Consider the following 17649-nt stretch of genomic DNA (forward strand, 5'->3'; position numbering starts at 1 on the left):
AGACCAAAAAGTGTAAATCCTGACAGACCTCATGATATAATATCTTTGTTATCTTTTTTTATATTATCGTGATATAATATCTCAGCTTTGCAAGATATACAAAGAAGGAAGAATTTATGCAAAAGATAAAATCTGCAAAAGACATACAATTTAACGGAAAGCCTGTCTTAATCTTGCCAGACCTTGTTCCAGAAACTTTAAAAAAGCAACAGGAGTTTCACTCATTTACTAGAAAGCTACAAGAAGCCAATATTCGCTACCAGTGAGGCTTTCAGCATTACAATTAATCATAATGGCGACCATTATGTGGCAACAACTTTAAAAGAAACGGCCAAGACATTCAAAGCTCTGAAAATAGACTACGTATAGAATTTGCTTTCCTGAAAGGAGTATGGAACACAAGGAATGGAAGTCAGTTCAAAGGCAGAAAACACTAAGAAGAAGACCAAAAGAACTTGATAGACGAGAGGAGTTACTACCAGCGAGACCACAAAGAACAATTCAGTATAAGAAGAAATAAACGCCTAAAAAAGTCTAAGAAGAACTGTGTACTAGCAGAGGGACTGTAAATAGCATCATACATAGTCAGCCAGTTAGATTTAGATGAGAAAGAAGAGAGAAAAGTCATTTATTATGAAACCTTATACTTTAAAAATGTCTCATGAAAGACTCACATATAACCATTGTTAATATCTAGCAGCATTATATATCTTGCTCACTGTAAGCTCGTATTAAAGGTGTCCCCAACCAGTCGTGTCCGACTCTAGGGTGCGGTGCTCATCCCCGTTTCTAAGCCAAAGAGCCAGCGCTGTCCGAAGACGCTTACGTGGTCATGTGGCCAGCATGACTAAACACCAAGGTGTACGGAACGCTGTTACCTTTCCCGCCGAGGCGGTACCTATTTATCTACTTGCAATTTCTTGCTTTCAAACTGCTAGGTTGGCAGGAGCTAGGACTGAAGACGGGAGCTCACTCCATCACGCGGCACTTAGGTCTCGAACTGCTGTCCTGCTGACCTTCCGGTCTGCAGTTCAGTGTCTTAACCACTAAGCCACCGCAGCTCATATTAGGAAAGCTTAAAAAAGAGAAAACCTGGGTGAGATATGATCACCCAGGAAGAACTCTCCTGTGTTAAAACAGGGGAAAAGCGATCCCTAAGGGGTCTAGCAGCACAAGTTGGGGAAATGCTGCAGAAGAATCCAGGGAGGGAGAGGGAAGGGGAGTTGTGGGATTGTTCTCTCAAGGTTTCAGTAGTTTTGCTGTTGTTTAAGCTGCAAAAGAATCTATATTTGATTGTCAAATATATGAGTACTAGAAATATAAACAATAATATAAGTAAGTTATAAATATGTACCTTGAATATCAAAGGAGGAGGGACAATAATAAAACAAAATAATTACAGAAATTACTACAAGATCAATGCAAATATTTTCTTAAAAGATACACATAAAATAACTGTTAGAGACACTTTCATGCCTAAAAAAAATGGGATAAACAATTCTACGTGACAGGAAGTAATAAAGCATGGGGCATAGCTATTTTAATCCGATCTGATATTGTTTTTCAATTACAAAACAATCCAAGAGACATTAGAGGTTGCAATATCTTCATAGAAGGGAAATTGGACCAAAATATCATCTTTAGCTTCGATATATGCACCAAATGCAGGGCAACTTAACTTTATAAACAGCACACTTAATAAGCTGAGAAAGTTTTCTTCTGCAAGAACTATAGTAGGGGGAGACCTGAATTGCAATCTCCAAGGGGTAGATCCCAGAAAACTGGAGAATAAAGAAAAAGGTACACTAAATTCATCAAGACAACTTGTAAAACAAGAAAATGCAAAGAAAGCTTCAGGATATTTCAGAACCACAGGTTAAGGGAAGTGTCGGGAGAATATAATCCAGTTGACTATAGTACTTTTTACTCAAAAGTGCATGATATTTAAGAATTGATGCTATCCTAATATCAGAAGGAGAATTATCTAATGTGAGTAACACTGCAAATTAATATACTTGAAATCACAGATCATGCTACACTAAGGGCGCAATCGTATGCATGTTTAGACAGGAAAAAGTCCTATAGTTCCCAGCATTCCCCAGCCAGCTATGCTGGCTGGGGAATGCTGGGAGTTGTTGTAAGGCTTTTTTCTGTCTAAACATGCATAGGATTGTGCCCTAAATGTACAATTAACTGGGGGTTTAAAGAGATACTTTTACCAACATGGAAACTCCATCCAACCTTATTAGCAACCGAATCAAGTAGGAAAAAAATACAGGAAAATTTAGAACTGTATATAAAAGAGAATGCATTCAAAGGTATTTCCTCCACACTCAGATGGGAAACACTAAAAGTTGTAATCCATGGAATATGCATACAAGAATTAAGTATAATAAGAAAACAAAGGAGAATGCAAACAGCAAGCTTGAATTTAGACATTCAAAAACTTACTGATAGATACAGACAGTACGGATCAATCAAAATTAGGAAAGAATTAGAAGAAAAATGCAAAGAATTGGATAAATTAGATATAAATAAGACAATGATTAACTTGTTATACCTTCAACAAAAATATTATGAATTTGATGGGAAAGGGTCCAAATTATTAGCCAGTAGAGTCAGAAATCATAGAATGAAGAATAAATCTGTAGCCATAAAGAATTCAGAAGGTGATAGAATATTTGATTTACCCAAAATAAAAGAAGTTTGTAAAAAAAAAATTAAGAGCACTTATAGTACTATTAATATAGATCAGATGAAGTTAGAAGAATATCAGAAAAAAACCTAAAGTAAACCAAATGATTTTACAACATAGTTTAATGTTGGAGGAAAGAATCTCAGTTGATGAAATAAAAGATGTGATCTCAATCCTAAAAACACAGAAATCACCAGGTGTAGATGGATATACTGCTGAATTCTACAAACAATTGAAAGACACTTTAATCCCACAATTACATGAATTATTTAATGAAATTCTGGAAGGAGCCCCACTCCTAGAAATGTGGAAAAAGTCATGTGTAGTACTCTTGCTCAAACCAGGAAAAGACCCATTAAAACTCGATTCTTATCAGCCAATCTCCTTATTAAACACAGATTATAAAATCTTTGCCTCGGTGTTGAATAATAGAATTTAAAATTATATAGACAAATAATAAATGCAGATCAATTTATACCAAACAGACTTATTTCTGATCCGGTTAGAAGGGTTTTTAGCTTGATGGGTTATTGTAAACAAAACAAATTACCTATGGCTCTGGTGGCACTGGGTATAAAGCTTTTGACAGTGTTAATTGGATTTTTTTTTAATGCATTGAAATTTTATACATTTAGTCCCAAATTTTCTAGTGCCATTGGTGCCATATATTCCCCATCATGGGCCAGTATAAAAATAAAGAACTCACACTTGGAAATAGGAAATGAAACTAAACAAGGTTGCCCCCTTTCCCCAACTTTATTTACTCTTGTTATAGAATGTTTAGCTAACTATTTAAGAAAGAATGATAATATAAAAGGAATCACAATAGGAAAAACAGAACACTTAATCAGTCTTTATGCAGATTATATGCTATTAACCCTTGTTGTTGTTCAGTCGTTAAGTCGTGTCCGACTCTTCATGACCCCATGGACCATAGCACGCCAGGCCTTCCTGTCCTCCGCTCTCTCCCGGAGTGTGCTCAAGTTCATATTCATTGCATTGGTGATGCTATCCAGCCAACTCATCCTCTGCCGTCCCCTTCTCCTTTTGCCTTCAGTCTTTCCCAGCATCAGGGTCTTTTCCAGAGAGTTTTCTCTTCGCATTAGGTGGCCAAAATATTTGAGCTTCACCTTCAGTATCTGTCCTTCCAATGAGCGCTCAGGGTTGATTTCCTTTAGGATTGACTGATTTGACCTCCTTGCAGTCCAGGGGACTCGTAGGAGTCTTCTCCAGCTCCACAGTTTGAAAGCATCAATTCTTCGGCGCTCAGCCTTCCTTATAGTCCAGCTCTCACAGCCATACATTACTACGGGGAAAACCATAGCTTTGATTAGACGGACCTTTGTCGGCAAGGTGATGTCTCTGCTTCTTACTATGCTGTCTAGGTTTGCCATAGCTTTCCTCCCAAGGAGCAAGCGTCTTTTAATTTCATGGCTACAGTCACCGTCTGCAGTGATCTTGGAGCCCAAGAAAGTAAAATCTGTCACTGCTTCCATTTCTTCCCCTTCTATATGCCAGGCAGTGATGGGGCCAGATGCCATGATCTTAGTTTTTGTAATGTTGAGTTTCAAACCAGCTTTTGCACTCTCCACTTTCACCCTCCACAAGAGGCTCTTTAGATCCTCTTCGCTTTCTGCCATTAGGGTGGTATTGTCTGCGTATCTGAGGTTGTTAATAATTCTCCCGGCAATCTTAATTCCGACCTGTGATTCATCCAACCCGGCATTTCTCATGATGTACTCTGCATATAAGTTAAATAAGAGCTTCGGCTATTGGGCGGTATAGAAATGAAATGAAATAAATAAATAAATAAATAAATAAGCAAGCAGGGTGACAATATGCAGCCTTGTCGTATCCTTTCCCAATTTTGAACCACTCGGTTGTTCCATGTCCGGTTCTTACTGTTGCTTCTTGACCCTCGTACAGGTTTCTCAGGAGACAGGTAAGGTGGTCTGGTACTCCCATCTCATTAAGAATTTGCCACAGTTTGTTGTGATCCACACAATCAAAGGCTTTAGCGTAGTCAATGAAGCAGAAATAGATGTTTTTCTGGGATTCTCTTGGTTTCTCCATGATGCAGCGAATGTTGGCAATTTGATCTCTAGTTCCTCTGCCTCTTCGAAACCCAGCTTGTACTTCCGGTGCTATTAACCCTACAAGATCCAATAAAAGCTGACCCATTTTACAGAATGAATTAGATAATTTAAAATTTTAGCAAGCTTGCAAATTAATTATAATAAACCAGAATTAATGGAACTAAACATATCCCCCCTCCCATCAACTTTTAATCTTCCAACAGTTTGGAATCCCCACAGTAAATAAATTTTTCAGATATCTTTGAATAAATATAACAAAAAATCATAATAAATTATTTCTCATTAATTATGGGAAAATTTGAACTGACATTAAACAGAAAATAAAAAATGGAATAAATTACATGTATCACTTTCTAGTCAAATTTCAGCAGCAAAAATTATTCTTTTGCTGAAACGTACATATTTATTTTATACTTTATGTATTGAAGTCCCTAAAACAGTGCTAAAACAATGTCAAAGTAAATTGGAATACTTTATATTTTAACTCCAAGCAACCCAGAATAGCTATGAACTTGAGATATAGGCAATGTAACTTCGTCTCCGCTATTGATATTTGTAGATGTGTGGATTAGCTGGTTCTGTGCAGTCTGAGTTTCCTAGAATCTGCATTTGTAAAGAAGCTAGTCATTTACTAATGAAGTAGTGTTGGCCTGAAGCTTTGTTTCCTGGAGTGTGTTGATTGCAAAGGGAGAGGGGGAAGAAACTAGGGATGTACAAAAGTCACCTTTTACGAAATTTGATTCGCGGTGGGGGGGAGGCGGTCCGTCCCTCCCCCCTGAAATTCTGGCTGGGGGAGAGGTGCCCCGTCCCTCCCCCCGAAATTCTGGCTGGGGGGGAGGTGCCCCGTCCCTCCCGCTGCGAATCCTGCCAGCCGTGTCTGCAAATGGCGGCGGCCATAGCCGCCGCCATTTGCGTCCCTGCAGTCAGCCGTGATAGGCTATGTAAATGTTTACGTAGCCTATCACGGCTGAGTTAAAAACAAAAACAAAAACGCATGTACGCAAATGGCGGCGCCCACGTGCGCCGCCATTTGCGTTCCTTATTTTGGCACATCTACTCTACGTAAACATTTACGTAGACTACGGCGAAAATAAGGGGAACGCTATTAGCGTTCCCCTTATTTTTGCCGTAGTCTACGTAAATGTTTACGTAGACTACACGTGCCAAAATAAGGAACGCAAACGGCAGCGCCCGTGGGTGCCGCCATTTGCGTACGCACGGTTTTTGGGGTTTTTTTAAACTCAGCCGTGATAGGCTATGTAAACATTTACGTAGCCTATCACGGTATTTTTTAAAAATCTAGCTGTGATAGGCTATGTAAATCTTTACATAGCCTATCACGTGTTTTTTTTTTTAAACTTGGAAATGGCGGCGGCGGCAGCCAGTCGGAAGACCGGCCGCCACAGCCGCCACCACCGAACCGCTGCTGAGCTGCTGCCGGAGCCGCTGCCGCCAGGGAGATTCGCCCAAGGTAAGTCCCGTCCTGGGGGGGCGGGGGGGCAGACCGTTTCACCACCGAGTTTGGTGGGCTGAATGTGCTGGCATTTGGCCTCCCCGAGATTCGTGGCGAAATTCTCTGACATCCCTAGAAGAAACATAACAGTTTCATCCATGGAAGGGACAATGGGGCTGCACTGCCAGCCCCAGCTCCATTGTGAAGCTCCCCATCCTGCCTGCCCTGTTACCATTGAGTGTAGACAGCAGCTGGAGCCCTGGATATGAGCTGGAACCCTGCACAATCAGTATTCCAGCTTGTGTGGAGCCATATGAAGTTGGGAACCAGTGGGGCAACACCAAGGCCACTTTAATGTGTGGTGGCCCCTTCACACACATAATGCATGAAGTGGGGTTACAATCTCATAGAAATCTTATTTCAGTGTTCCTTAGAACTTGGCCTACTTGAACATCTGCATTTTAAATTTTGCCCAACTCTTAATTGTATTCATCTGGGATTAACAGCACAATCCTACGGGGAAGGGAGACGTAAAGTTGAGGGTAACAATGGACGAAGGCTCATGCACCACAATGGAGAGAACAGCTCTCATAGTGCCCAAGAATAGTCTTCAGATGCATGTAGGAAGAAAGCCAGACTATAAAGCACATAGTCTTTGATGTCTATATACTAATGCCCAGAGTATGGGAAACAAACAGAACGAACTTGAACTTTTAATACAGGAGGGAAATTATGACTTGATAGGTGTAACTGAGACTTGGTGGGATGACTCTCATGATTGGAATACAGTAATTGAAGGATATAACTTGTTCAAAAAGAACAGGAGGAACAGAAAGGGAGGTGGGGTTGCTCTATATGTGAAAAATACATATCTCTGTACAGAAATACAGGAGGATGAGCTTGGTAGCCCCATCGAGAACATCTGGGTTAAAATAAATGGAGCAACGAATAAAAGGAACGTGGTGGTTGGAGTCTATTACTGGCCACCCAGTCAAGGAGAAGTTGAGGATGCAACTTTTGAAAAGCAAATAGCCAGTGTTTCAAGGAAGCATGATGTAGTAGTAATGGGGGACCTCAATTTCCCCAATACTTGTTGGGAGACAAATTCTGCAAAACATGGCCCCTCCAGGAAATTCCTGATTTGTGTTGTGGATAACTTCCTCCTACAGAAAGTAGAGGAAGAACTAGAGGATCAGTTATCCTTGACTTGATCCTAACCAACAGAGATGACTTAGTGGATAAAGTAGCAGTTACAGGAACTCTGGGGGAAAGCAACCATGTTATAGTTGAGTTCTTGGTTCTAAAGGAAGCAAAAGCCGAGGGTAGCCAAACGCATACCCTGGATTTTAGGAAAGCCGATTTTAATAAAGTCAGAACAATGATCAGGAAGGTCCCATGGCAAGCGACTCTAATGAGAAAAGGAGTCCAAGATGGGTGGGAGCTTTTAATAAAGGAAATTCTCAAGGCACAATTACAAACCATTCCAACAAGAAGAAAAGGTAGAAGACAACAGAAGAAGCCAGTGTGGCTTCACAAAAAGCTTAGAGATGACCTGAAAACAAAGACGCACACATATAGGAAGTGGAAGGAAGGCCAAGCTAGAAAGGAAGACTACAGGCAGGTAGCACAGAATTGCAGGGATGGCGTCAGGAAGGCTAAAGCTGAGAACGAGCTGAGGTTAGCGAGGGATGCTAAATGCAACAAAAAGGCTTTCTTCAGATACGTGCATAGTAAAAGACAGAGGAAAGAAATGGTGGTTCAACTATATTAAATAAGGATGGCAAAATGATAACAGATGACAAAGAAAAGGCAGAGGTGCTCAATTCCGACTTTGGCTCAGTCTTCTCCCAAAAGTGGGTCTATGACCCCCCCCGGCAAAGGCGAAGAAGTACAGACTGAAGGGGCAGGATTGCAGCTTGAGATTGATTGGCATGTGGTTAAGGAACACCTAATTACTTTGAATGAGTTCAAATATCCAGGGCCGGATGAACTGCATCCTAGAGTAATAAAGGAAGTGGCAGAAGAACTCTCAGAACCACTGTCTTACTATTTTTGAGAAATCATGGAGGACGGGGGAAGTGCCAGATGACTGGAGGAGGGCCATTGTTGTCCCTATCTTCAAAAAGGGTAAAAGGAGGAACCTGGAAACTACAGACCAGTCAGTCTGACATCAGTCCCTGGGAACATTCTGGAGCAGATTCTAAAGCAATCTATCTGTAAGCACCTTGAAAACAATGCAAAGATTGCTTGAAGCCAACATGGATTGTCAAGAATAAATCCTGCCAGACAAATCTGATCTCGTTTTTTGATCAGGTCACCTCCCTTGGGGACTGTGGGAATGCTGTGGACATCATATACCTCGACTTCAGCAAAGCTTTCGACAAAGTGCCCCATGATATCCTGATTAGCAAACTAGCTAAAAGTGGGCTAGATGAAACAACTATCAGATGGATCCACAGTTGGCTACAGAATCGGACTCAAAGAGTGCTTATCAACAGGATCTTCTCCAGCTGGGGAGAGGTAACGAGTGGGGTACTGCAGGGCTCAGTCGTGGGCCCAGTGCCTTTCAACATTTTTATTCATGACTTGGAGGAGGAGATGCAGGGAATGCTGATCCAATTTGCAGATGACACAAAATTGGGCGGGATAGCCAATACCTTGGAAGACAGAAACCAAATTCAAAGTGATCTTGATAGACTGGAGCGCTGGGCAGAAAACTACAGAATGAAATTTAATTGGGATAAATGCCAGATTCTGCACCTACGAAAAAGAAACCAAATGCACAGTTACAAGATGGGGAATACGTGGCTCAACAACACTACAGGCGAGAAGGATCTTGGAACTGTGGTAGATCACAAGCTGAATATGAGCCAACAATGTGATGTGGCTGCAGAAAAGGCAAATGCTATTTTGGGCTGCATTAATAGGAGCATCGCTTCCAAATCCCGGGAAGTACTAGTTCCCTCTACTCAGCACTGGTTAGGCCTCGTCCAGAGTACTGTGTCCAGTTCTGGACACCATACTTTAAGAAGGATGCAGACAAGCCGGAGAGGGTTCAGAGGAGGGCAACAAAGAAGATCAGGGGATTGGAAACAAAGCCCTATGAAGAGAGATTGAAAGAACTGGGCATGTTTAGCCTTGAGAAGAGAAAACTGATGGGAGATATGATAATGCTCTTCAAGTACTTGAAAGGTTGTCACAGAGAGGAAGGCCAGATTCTCTTCTCCATCATCCCAGAGTGCAAGACACAGAATAATGGGCTCAAGTGACAGGAAGCCAGATGCTGGCTGAACATCAGGAAAAAATTCCTGACAGAGTGATATGACAGTGGAACCAATGACCTAGGGAGGTAGTGGGCTCAAGGTTGAACTCGATGGTCTTGCAGGCCCCTTCCAACCCTATGATTCTATGATTTCTTCCACACTGGAGGCATTCAAGATGAGGCTGGACAGCCATCTGTCAGGGTTGCTCCGACTTGGATTCCTGCATTGAGCAGGGGGTTGGACTCGATGGTCTTATAGGCCCCTTCCAAACCTAGTATTCTATGATTCTATGATCTTTAAAAGGAAGCCCAGTGAAGTTTTCTTCCAAATAAATATGCATAGGCTTGCAGCCCAGTTCCCTCCCTTAAATTCCTATCAGTTTCTTTGTGTCCTCTTCACTTTTGGTTCTAATTTACAGAAAATTACAGGGAAAGGTGAAAAAGATCTCCCATGAATATTTGCATTTCCTTTGTTGCAACACATCAGAATATATCTATGAATACACTGGAAATGGAGGTGGTTCAAGTTCATACGTCAACTTTCTGAAGGGAAGAATGTGAGGCACCTGTTTAGCTGGCTGACAACCATGCGTAAAAAACAGAGCTACAGACTTTAGTTGTTTTGGTTAGATTAATGAATTAAAGCATTTTGATCAACTAAGACTCATATAGATTGGAGATAAAGATGGAGTTCTGAAGTGCTTTTATTATTTTACTTCCCTGTATGAACTATTTTGCATGCTTCTTATACAATCAATCAATTTTATTACGGTAATAGACCAGCAAGTTAAAAGATAGTTTCAATTACAACATCTATATAAACTATCCAGGTTAAAATCAAAGGAAGAAATATCACTTAAAAACGGGTTAAAATAGCAATTACAATTACAATGTTTAAACAAACGGACAAAATCACATATCTAAAATATAAAATCTCATAAACATAATATTAATTATAATACAGGGTGTTTCAAAAAGATGGACCCGATTTGAAATCGCTATATCTCTGCAACCACAAACCGCCCATAAATGAAACTCTTGCCACTTGAAAGGGTGGGGCATAGAGTTTCAAATGATTACTGCTAGATGCCTCTCTCAGCGCACAAACGGCCCCTAGCGTCAGTCATTTGCAAGATGGCGACCCCGCAACACAAGTCGTTTTGCGTTCTGCAGTTCAGCAAGGCCGAATCCACAATCACGGTGCAGCGTGCGTTTCAACGGTGTTTTGGCATTGATCCACCAATGCCAAAGAGCATTTGTCATTGGTACCAACAATTTGAGGAAACAGGCTGTTTATGCAAGGGGAAGAGCACAGGGCGACCACGCACTTCAGAGGAAAACGTGAGAAGAATTCAAGAGAGTTTTCAGCGTAGCCCGCGCAAGTCCACTCGTCATGCCAGCCGAGAACTTGCGATCCCTCATAAGACTGTCTGGCGTGTGTTAAGGCGATGTTTAATCATGAGGCCATACCGGTTTCAATTGGTACAGGCTCTTCGTGCAGGTGACAAAGCAAAGCGTGTAGAATTTAGTGATGCGATGTTACAGAACATGGAGGACGACAGCTTCTTACCACGTTTGATTTTTAGTAATTCATCTAAGCGGTAAAGTTAACCGACACAATGTGCGCATATGGGGATTACAGAATCCACACGAAACGATAGAGAATGAGCGTAATTACCCAAAAGTGAACGTGTTTTGTGCCATTTCTCAAAAAAGGGTTTATGGCCCTTTCTTTTTCGAGGGAAACACAGTTACAGGGCAAACATATCTCGAAATGCTGCAGAACTGGCTCTTTCCACAACTTAATGAAGATTCCGATGACTTCATTTTTCAGCAAGATGGAGCACCGCCACATTGGCAGCTGCAGGTTCGGTGTTTTCTAAATGACACACTGCCTCAACGTTGCATAGGCTGCTTGGGACCCCAAGACTTGGCGCTACGCTCTTGGCCCCCAGGATCTCCAGACATTACACCCTGCGACTTTTTCTTGTGGGGATACGTCAAAGAACGTGTTTTTGTGCCAGCATTAATGACTAATCTGGATGACCTCAAAAACAGAATCACGGCAGTGGTGACTTCAGTGAAAGAAGACACTTTGAGAGGCATTTGGGACAAATTCAACTATCTTCTCGATATTGTCTATACAGCAGGTGGAGGGCACATAGAGCATTTATAAAATGGTTAGTAAAACTTGATAACTCATTAAACCGTTTGTAACTTTTGGTATAATTGTAACATATTGCCATCGTGAAATATACTGCTTTGAAATTGGGTCCATCATTTTGAAACACCCTGTATAACCTCTGCAAGAATTTATTAACCTTGATTTATCATCACATTCCTACAAGAAATAACAGATGCACAGAAATGTGCTATATTATGAGTGACCTGAGAATTCCAGTCTGATAGTAAATATTTTAAATAAAATGCTTCAGACCTTCCTGGTTTTTAGAAAGAATAGGAGTAATAACCTTTTTGGAGGTCATGATAAAAAAAAACAGTGAAACCGTACATGGGCTTCCATTTCCACACTTTCCATGGCACATGGGCATACTCACTCTTGAATGGAGATCTTATTATATCTGCCTTCCAAAAGTGCGGGAGGTAGGACATTTAATCTAACTAGCATAAAAGCCTTCCTGTATTTGGGAATTTGCAGATTTGACATATAATTTGACATTTTACATGCTCGTACATAATACCAATAGTTAGAATAGTGGGTGATCAGATTCAAATGGTTTTGGAATTCAGTGTCTCTAATATGTTGTGTAATCACTGCCTTAGCTTTAGTATATCAAAGCTGTGTAAAGCATCAACCAAGAAGCCCAGATGCTGTAATTTTGCCAATAATGACCTTTTTCCATTAAGATTGGAATGCATCGGTCAGAGTCAGCGGAGCAAGACCCATGGGACAAAAAATAATCTTTAACCAAAAATTCATGTTATATATCAACATTCATGTCTCTACAATGATTTGTCCAAGCCAAGAGATGGACTCTTTTCCTTCACAGCTACCAGTTTTTGTCAAATAGGTTACAATGCTCCTAATCTGCCTGTCATTCAATAATGGGTTGAGTTCTGCTGTAGTTGATATCTTTTTACCAATTTTGTGTTCCATAGACGTCTCTAAGTCATCTTGCCTTTCCCATTTTGGGCATTCTATGTGTTTAAATGAGATGGAAACATCCAATTCATGCAAATCTTTTATTTTAGGCAAGCTCTCAGCTCTCCTCATTTGAATCTTAGCATTATTTCATCTTGTGCCTGAGAAGGTAATGTGCAAAAGGACTTCATTAACATTTTTTCTTCCTTCACAAAAGATACCTTTTCATTTTGGGGAAGTTTCTTTAATTCATCCTCACTTGGATCATTGTTTTGACTATGGTTAGATGTTTCATTTAGAGAATCAAGATCAATTAGATTTCTTGAACAATTATTCTCCATTGTTGATGTGCTTTTTAACTTTGTTTTACTTTCAGTCACCAGTGACTGAGATGGCACAGTAAGAATCTTGAGACTGTAATTCCACATTCAGATGTGGTTATAAAAAATATACTCCACATATTTTATGTCTGCTATAGTAAGCAGACCCTGACTTATTGTACTAAGAATCTCTAGCAAATGTTGTTTTCGCTCATACTGGGTTAATAAGCCCATGGGTTTAGGATAATTATTCATTACCAGCGTTTGACGACTTATAGTCAGATCCCATTTTTTATTAGTAATGGTCTTCTTTAAGGAAATGACTCCTTCAGATGGAATAATAGTCCAAGGATCATGGATATCCAAAACCTCTCACCCTTAGCCTCCAGTGGTATTAATAAATTTTGGTGTGTAAGAAAGTATGTTTTAGTTTCCAGCATGAGTATATGCTTTACCTCAGGATGTTTCTTGCTATTTGTTTTCTCCCTGAACCTAAAGTTAGCTTTCTGCCTAGGGCTTTCTCCAGTATTTTGGTCATCTTTCTGTTTAGAGTCTTTATCTGACAATTTAGGAATATTCATTTTTTATTGTCTATATTCTTTGAATTTAGGGTATTTTTTACTTTCTTTATATTCTTAGCATCCTTTTTATAGTTTCGAATCCTTTTCATTACATCCTTTGTCCTACTCGTTTTTCCACTTAGGCTTGGTGGTTTATTTATTTGAGAATTTAGCTTAATCAGACTTGTGGACTTCCAGCTGGGACCGATGTCACTCTGGCAGCTTCCCACGGGACTCCACGGGAGCTTTCTCAAACAGCTTTTTAAAAGGTGGAGAAACCTTTTCAACTCCCCCCTGGAATTGAAAGGGGGGGCAAGGCAGTAGCCCTGGACAACATCTTGGAGAAAAGTAATTCCCACGAGATAGTGGGGGGGCTGGATTCCAGGATTATCTTCCCAGAGCATTACCAATGCAAAAAACTTTACTGAAACTCCTATTTTATAGGAGAAAACAGGGCTGACATGTTCCATAATAATACATGCTTTAAGAAATATCAACAACCTCTGAGGGATGATTTAAGAAACATTAACAATATTTGAGAACATCTGAGGACCTGCAAGATCTGTTTGAGAGAAACATGTCTGCACTGAGGAGAAGAAAGCTAGCATCTACTCCCCCCGCATCATCTGTGTCAAAAGTGTCGAAAACAGAAGATATAGGGGAATTATTTACACTGATAAAGACTTTACCTTTGCAATTTACGGAACAAGTCAAAAGGCTGAATTTAATCCAACATTCCATCACCGCCCTGCAAGGAGCTGTAGATTTAATTAATGCATCAAGGCAAAAAATGGAGATGAAAATTAATGTGCTTGAAAACCGACTGGCAGGAAATGAAATTACAACACGAATTTGTTTTAAAAATATCTGTGATAGAATCTCTCAGCTGGAGGTCTTCACGAGGAGATCCAATGTACGTATTATTGAGACTAAAAATCTGCCTAATGATGTAAAATTGCCTATTTTTGTGGATACACTTTTGCATGAGATACTCCCTATTCCGTCTGATTATTTACTTGATATTGAGCAGGCATTTTGTGTGCCAAATGCCAAAGGGACTGATTACACGATCATAGCTCAATTTGCAAAAGTCTCCACAAAGAATTATATCCTGCGTTTGGCAAGGAAGGCTGGAAGCCTTTCCTGGAAACAAGATAAAGTTATGTTATTTCCAGACTACATCAAAGAGGTGGCGAATAAAAGAAGGCAATTTATCCCAACAAAGAATATGGCAAAATAAATGAACGTACAACATTACTTAAAATATCCTGCTACACTTTGTATTATGTCTGAAGGTCAGATGAAGAAGTTTCTAAATCATGAAATGGCGGAGGCATGGCTTAATGTAAAAATGCATGAGAATTCTGTTACAACCCCATGAACTGGAATTTTTAAACAAGCTTTGTTAACTGTTTGTGTTTAGTCTACATGATCCAGGCTAATTCAGAAGATAAATGATTATATTTGAATTGGTTTACTCTCTTTCATCTTTTATTTTTTCTTGCTTTTCTTTATATTTTTTATTTTAAAATAGATAATATATCTAGTATAAAATAGATTACTGATGGTTGAAGGTTTATATTAAGTGTTATTATTATATAATACTATATATATATATATATATATATATATATATAATTTTTATTATTACTAATAATATAGGGTTTGGGGAATGAATTGTAGGCCTGTTTCTTTGATATAAGATTGATGATATGATATAGAAATGTAAGGTTGTTTATTAAACTTTAAGATTGTTAAGGTTATAGATACAGTTTTTTAAATAGAATGGCATCGGAGGCCGGGGGGTGTTGGAGTTTAAACTCAATTCTTTAAGGGGGAGGGGGAGGGGAGGCATTTTTTTTTCTTCATTTCCTTTCCTCCTCCCTTTTCCCTTTTTTCTCTTTTTTCCCTCTTTTTTCTTTTTTTCCTCTTTTTTCTTCTCTTTTTGTTATTGTGGTGTCCTCATCAGAATATTGTACTGTTGGGAGATTGAAGTATTGATTAGGTTGTTGGTAATTTTGGTATTGTTTATTTCATTTATAAAAAATAAATAAAAATATTTTTAAAAAGAGAATTTAGCATAATCATACTATTCACCAATGCTGTTAAAAAGATTATTACTCACAGATAAGAAGAATTTGATATGTTCAATCTCCTTCATCAGCAAATAGATCTAACCCTTGACTGGCAATCGCTCTGCACAAGATTTCTCTTCCTGTACACCAACCATGTTCTGATCTGCTTTCCCTTTATCCTGACCCAATTCTTGCATTTGTCTGAAGATTGCATAATTTAACTGGTTTTTATCCATGGCTGGCTATGTTCATCCTTTAAGGGATATCTGTTTAGCAAAAGCCAGCTCATCAGCAAGAGTTTTACATACGGGTTCCTCTGTTGGTATTTGTGTGTATAAGCTATAGCCCAATCCAAAACAAAATTTGGGGAGTTTGAGACCACTGCCTCAGCTCCACCAGCACACTCTTTATTTAAAAAAAACACACAAGGTAATCTTTTCTTGTTTTTTGCGTTTGCCCATAAAGAGGTCACCAGCAGCAGGTTCCATTCCCAAGGCCTTGTAGTCATTCCTGGTAAGCACCATATCGCGTATTTTAAATTCCAGATACATATATACTCTTAGACAATAAATACATGCATTCAAACAGCTCAAATAATTAGTAACAGAATTAAATGCTTTCTTACTGCTTGTCATTATGCGTCCTCCCCATCGTGGGTGGTTAACTCCCTTTTACTTGCATAGTTGTAAATACTGTTTGTTTTAAAAAAAAAATAAAAATAGGAGCGCTGTAAGTGATACAGATTATTCAGAAACTGTTCAGAGAGCCTCTCAGAAATACTGAGGTTGACAGAAGCAGACAAATCAGTCAAATTAAAACAAACTAAAGTTAGACTGCAGAGCTCAAAGCAGGAACAACCTTCCTTGTCACCATCTTCCCACACTCCCCCAGATCCGTCAATGGGAGTTTACTGCCTTGAGGTAGCAAAAATGCTTGTAAAAAGCATTTAGTTGATTTGGTTAGATTAATGAATTAAAAGCGTTTTGATCAATTAAAAAACTACCCGCACTTAAGGATTCTACAGGTTTTAAACATGTTAAGTTCATTTTTCATACAAGGACTTATAAAACCTGCAGATTTCAAGCACTATCTTAGAAGAGGCATTCCGTCTTGTGAGAGACAGATGCATCATCTAAAAGTAGGCAGAGATATGCTATCGTTTTTCTCATATGCAATTTATATAAATTTAATTGAATAATGAAACTATTAAAGTCATGTGATTAAGCAACTATCGCTGCAATCCTGCGCATGCCTACTCTTAAGTAAGCCCTCTTAAGCTCTGTAGGGTCTGCTTCCAGGTAAGTGTGTATATAGGGTTACACCTTAAGATTTCTTTAATCCAGTGACAGCCCTACTATAGTTCTCCTTGTTAGAAGGCATTGAGATTGGAGATAAAGATAGAGTTCTGAAGTGCTTTTGTTATTTTACTTCCCTGTATGAACTATTTTGGATGCTGCTTATCTTCCTAAACATTCTAAAAAATATATGTGATTTGTTGCTTCATGCTGCATTGTCCTGATAGTCTACCTAAATATATATATATATATATATATATATATATATATTAAAAAAAACGGTAAAGAAAGTTCTGGTGATCTCCTGTGACAGTGAGTGATGGGGATGCTTGTTCTTTCATCTTATTATTACTGCCTACCAACGCGCAATCCACTCTGTTTCTCTGATGCTCATTGACAAGGCAGAACTTGTACAAGCTCCTTTTTACTCTCTTAATTTACACATTAACAAGGTGGTAATTATAGTTTTATCACATCCGTATGACATTACCCCCTGGAATGCCCCAGCTGATTTATTAGTAGTGGGTATTTAATCTGTGACCCCAGCACTCTAAAGTTATTGTACCCATACATAGTAAGTTACATAGAGAATGGTACATTCAAAAACACCATTTTTAAACTACAACGTAGAATGCCAGCAGAATTGCAGAAAGATGGCTAGAAAATGTTTCTATTATGGCTGTAAAACTAAATGTATTCAGTATCCAGGTTCATTTTTTATGAGATGTAGTCCCATGGTGTTTTTTTTCCTCCTAGAAGGGTATAACTGCCATGCTCTTTACTTCTTTTT

The 17649-nt window shown here is 39.2% G+C and overlaps 1 protein-coding gene and 1 pseudogene across 4 annotated transcripts in view; both read left to right on the forward strand.

Annotated features, from left to right (window-relative positions):
* The window catches only part of ADK (adenosine kinase), a 532303-nt gene that overhangs the window by 471633 nt on the left and 43021 nt on the right, over positions 1–17649 (forward strand). The gene's annotated exons all lie outside the window — the stretch shown is intronic.
* LOC146350553 (uncharacterized) lies at positions 10544–11682 on the forward strand (annotated as a pseudogene).

This window comes from Heloderma suspectum, chromosome 3, assembly GCF_057233095.1.
Source record: "Heloderma suspectum isolate Gila_16-S chromosome 3, 16-S_ref, whole genome shotgun sequence".
In the NCBI taxonomy this organism is placed as follows: Eukaryota; Metazoa; Chordata; class Lepidosauria; order Squamata; family Helodermatidae; genus Heloderma; species Heloderma suspectum.